This window comes from Colobus angolensis, unplaced genomic scaffold (assembly GCF_000951035.1).
Source record: "Colobus angolensis palliatus isolate OR3802 unplaced genomic scaffold, Cang.pa_1.0 Scaffold7, whole genome shotgun sequence".
In the NCBI taxonomy this organism is placed as follows: Eukaryota; Metazoa; Chordata; class Mammalia; order Primates; family Cercopithecidae; genus Colobus; species Colobus angolensis.
This window is the reverse complement of record NW_012120709.1, coordinates 23,339,323-23,344,294: the sequence shown is the minus strand read 5'-3', so window position 1 is coordinate 23,344,294 and position 4,972 is coordinate 23,339,323.

The following is a 4,972-nucleotide window of genomic DNA, read 5'->3' as shown; positions in this document are numbered from 1 at the left end:
TTGTGGCCGGGCGCGGTGGCTCAAGCCTGTAATCCCAGCACTTTGGGAGGCCGAGACGGGCGGATCACGAGGTCAGGAGATCGAGACCATCCTGGCTAACATGGTGAAACCCCGTATCTACTAAAAATACAAAAACTAGCCGGGCGAGGTGGCGGGCGCCTGTAGTCCCAGCTACTCGGGAGGCTGAGGCAGGAGAATGGCGTAAACCCGGGAGGCGGAGCTTGCAGTGAGCTGAGATCTGGCCACTGCACTCCAGTCCGGGCGACAGAGCGAGACTCCGCCTCAAAAAAAAAAAAAAAAGGAGTTTGTGAGTCAGAAAAGTTGGAAAATGTAACTGTACTGATTTCTTTACATTCTAATCCAAGTGTAGCATGGTTTTCTTGATCAGATTGAGAGAGTCTCTGAACTGTTGATAGAATCTTCTTCAGGAAAGCCCCATTTCTCTAGAATATACCAATTGCCCCTTTGGAACTCTTCCTTAAAACTCATCCATTGGTTATAATTATATAGTTACATGTGTGCTGGTTTCATGTGTATCTCCCCCACTGGACTAATCTGCTACATGAGGGCATGGACCATATCTGTCTTGTTCACCTTGTACTGAGAATACATTTGTGGTCCATCAAAAAATTGAGGAGGGAGGCCAGGCGTGGTGGCTCATGCTTGTAATCCCAGCACTTTGGGAGGCCCAGGTGGGCGGATCACCTGAGGTCAGGAGTTTGAGACCAGCCTGGCCAATATGGTGAAATCTTGTCTCTACTAAAAATACAAAAATCAGCCAGGTGTGATCGCACATGCATATAGTCCCAGCTACTTGGGAGGCTGAAACAGGAGAATTGCTTGAACCCAGGAAGTGGAGGCTGCAGTGACCCAAGATGGTGGCACTGTACTCCAGCCTGGGTGACAGAGTGAGACTCCATCTCAAAAAAAAAAAAAAAGAGGAGGGGAGTACTTTATTCCCATTATCATATTTTTACATTACCTTTCAGCTGTGTTACTTTTCAGATGTCAGCTTTCATTTGAGGTTTTGTTTTTGTTTTTGTTTTTTTGTTAGCTTTGATCTAAGATAGTATTTTGTTACCTACTCTTAATTTCTAGGTAACACCTTAGAGCTTCTTAAGTGACAATCCTATCTTCTTTTCTCTAAAAGTAGGCTTCTGCTTATCAGACCATATGTCTTAGTTTTTAATTTGGAAAATGGTTTTTGTTTTTTGGTTTTGTTTGTTTGTTTGTTTTTTTGAGACAGAGTCTCACTGTGTCACCCAGGCTGGAGTGCAGTGGCCTGATCTCTGCCCACTGCAAGCTCTGCCTCCTGGGTTCAAGTGATTCAAGAGAATTTAAGGGGACACTGATTCATCATGTTCTGTAAAAGGCACACTAAAATTTTGTATACCATGCTCACCTGTCATTATTAGAAACTTACCTGATTAAATGATTAGGCTTTTATTGTTCTTATTGATATTCTTGAAAATCATGACCATGATATACTCATTAATGTTTTTAAGAATTCCAATGAGTACTGTTTGCATGTGTTGTAGAAAGTGTCTCATAATCCTTTCCTTTATACATCTAGTCAGAACTGAGTTTGATGCAAAGATCCTATATTGAGGAGGTGTTTGGGGGTTTGTATGAGAAGGGTTGGATGTTGCTATCTGGAATAAATAGAGTGGAGAAGATTGGTTTATTACCTCATTTAAAATAGCTAAGTTCAGCTATCCTACCTGCTAAGGTGTTTTGGGATAAAAATACATAAGTCTGGCCGGGCGCGGTGGCTCACGTCTGTAATCCTAGCACTTTGGGAGGCCGAGGCAAGTGGATCACAAGGTCAGGAGATCGAGACAATCCTGGCTAACACGGTGAAACCCCGTCTCTACTAAAAATACAAAAAAGTAGCCAGGCGTGCTGGTTTGTGCCTGTAGTCCCAGTTACTCGGGAGGCTGAGGCAGGAGAATGGCGTGAACCCGGGAGGCGGAGCTTGCAGTGAGCCGAGATCGTCACTGTGCTCTAGCCTGGGTGAAAGAGTGAGACTCCGTCTCAAAAAAAAAAACATAAGTCACTCACTGGAAATGCCAGTCTAATGCTGGTCCAAATCCTCCCCCAAATAAGATGATTACTTGATTTTTTTTTTCCTTGAAGGAATTTTCTCTTGTGTGTATATGCTAAGGCTGTGAGTCGGGAGTTTTTGGCATTACTTCTCTATTAGCTCCTAGTGAGGAAGTTCAGCCAGGGGTTGAAGTGATTACTAAATGCTGAGGACTTCCCAAGATCTGTTTTTAAGAGTGAACTAATATTGTGACTTCTGAGAACTTTGAAACTGTCCTTCATCACTACCACAATCACGCTTGACTCTTGTTTTGTTCAATTTCAAATAAAGCCTTTAGGTCACATGGTTTGGCCAGTGACATTATATAGGAAAAGCAGATTTAGTTGCTTATTAGCGTCATGTTCCATTTTAATAGTCAACAGAACATTCTAAATCCTATTTATATGCTGTTCTACACCAGTCTCGATCTTTGGTTCTTTGAGTCATTTCTAGCAACAGCATTTATAATTATTAGAAATTTCTAATAATTGGAAATTAATCTAGGATCTAGTTATTTCTGTCTTCATCTTTGTCTCTAATTGCAAATGCAGTATTGGGATTGTGAATCCTCAGAAGCTTTTAGCTTTGAAAACATGAAGGATCTTGTCACAGTGATTTTTGGTGAGGTTGTTCATTTAGGGTAAGTAAATATCTTCCCACTTCACTTTTTCCCTCTGCTCCCCGCTTCCAAGCTGTTTACTTATATGGCAGGGAGGTGAAGCACAAGTTACCGTTGGAAGGCAGGGTTGGCTGTCACTCAGAGCTGTACTGTATTGCCTTAGGAGACACTGAGAACACTAGTAGTGGCTGGGAAGTTGTGCCTAATCTGTTTACATCTGCTTTGGATTGTTCTTTGGTTAACCAAAGAAGTAGTCAAGTTCATTGCTCTAAAGAGGTAGACCAAATAAGAAAATTTCCTGTTGCAGTTGCCCTGATTTATAAATTAATGCCACCCGTTTTGCTCTTTTCCCTTACCACATACACATATCCAGTTGATGATATACTTATTTTTAGGGATATCAGTTATCACTACCTTATATATCCCCAGGTTCCTGATCTCACCTTCAACAAAGAATTCCAAGTCTCAAAATTAATAGTAAGCTCTGGTATTTAAGCCATCCTAGAAGACAGTCATATGGTTCGAATTAAAGTCTCCTGCTCTGTATTAAGAGAAAGGGATTTAAGTTGCCATTTCAGCCTGCGGACAAACGCTAACCAACCAGGGTGCTGGGGGTTGGAAAGCAACTTAACAAAGTATATTGAGAGCCACTTGTGAGTGGAGAAATAAATGACCATGGCCACATGAAGAGACCAACTTCGCTCCACTCATATGGCTTCTGTTGAGTAGCTGTGCGTATCCATCTTAACCAGCTTCTTTGTTTCTCCCTGTTCTTCCGTAACTCTTTAGAATATTCATCATTTTAGTGTTGAATCTGTAGGTCATACATCTTTCCCATTGCCAGTAAATAAGCAGTAAAGGATATCAAGTATTTTATCGGCATCAGTACCTGAGAATTATGTAAAACTAACTGTTCAGTGTTTTTGTTCTTATTGTTCAAGATGATGTCTTAAAGTCTTTATACTTAAAATAAAAATTTTAGTTATAGAATAATGTAAGCATACTACAGAAAATTTAAACAGCAACAAAACCTTTTTACATATTCAAAGAGCAATGGTCCCTCTGAAACCATTGTTAACATTTTGAATGCATTTCCTTTTGTCTTTTTACTATGCATGTTTTTCATACTTATAATCGGTGTATATACAAGTTTATATTTCCCATGTTGCTCCATATAGTCATCTTTTTTTTTAAGACAGAGTCTTGCTCTGTCTTGCCCAGGCTGGAGTGCAGTGCCACCATCTCGGGTCACTGCAGCCTCCACCTCCCGGGTTCAAGCAATTCTCCTGTCTCAGCCTCCCAAGTAGCTGGGACTACAGGCATGTGCCACCACACCCAGATAATTTTGTATTTTTAGTAGAGATGGTGTTTCACCATGTTGACCAGGCTGGTCTCTAACTCCTGACCTTGGGTGATCCACCTGCCTCGGCCTCCCAAAGTGCTGGGATTACAGGCATGAGTCACCGCACCTGGCCTAATCATTTTTAGTGAGTGCACACCAAGTAGCTGTACCATAATTTACCTGATCTACCCCATATTGTTTTTGTTTTGTTTTGTTTTAAAAGACAGGGTCTCGCTCTGTCACCCAGGCTGGAGTGCAGTGGTGTGATCATGGTTCCCTGCACCTTGAACTCCTGGGCTCCAGGGATCCTCTGGCCTCAGCTTCCCAAGTAGCTGGAACTATAGGTGTGTGCCACTGCACTGGGCCCCATATTGTTTTATGATCTCACCAATTCTTGGTATTAGCACGATCCTCACTTTGTCTTTGGCATTTATTACTGCATTCTAAAACTATAAAGTGTATTTACTTAACCTTTTGAACGTACACGGAATCGTTTCTTTGCCTTAAGTTTCTGTGTTTTTAATGTTTTGTTTTGTTCTTGTTTTTCACTTATATTGAAGTTGTCATTCTTCTGGGTTTTTTTTTTTTTTTTTTCCTTTATATTTCCCCAGTGTTGGGCCTGCTAGCAGTCTTCATCTTGAGCCATGTGAACTAAACTTCAGCTTATGGTAGTCTAGTTTACTTTGTGTCCTCTGGAATCCAGCCAGCGGGAGTGATCCCAGGCATTGTCCCTTTCTCTTTCCCAGGCTGACTTGAGCTGGAGCACTTCAGTGTTCCTTAGAGCGATATTAGCTCTGGAATGGTGAAAGAAGATAGTTACCGGCGGGCGCGGTGGCTCACGCCTGTAATCCCAGCACTTTGTGAGGCCGAGGCGGGTGGATCACGAGGTCAGGAGATCGAGACCATCCTGGCTAACACGGTGAAACCC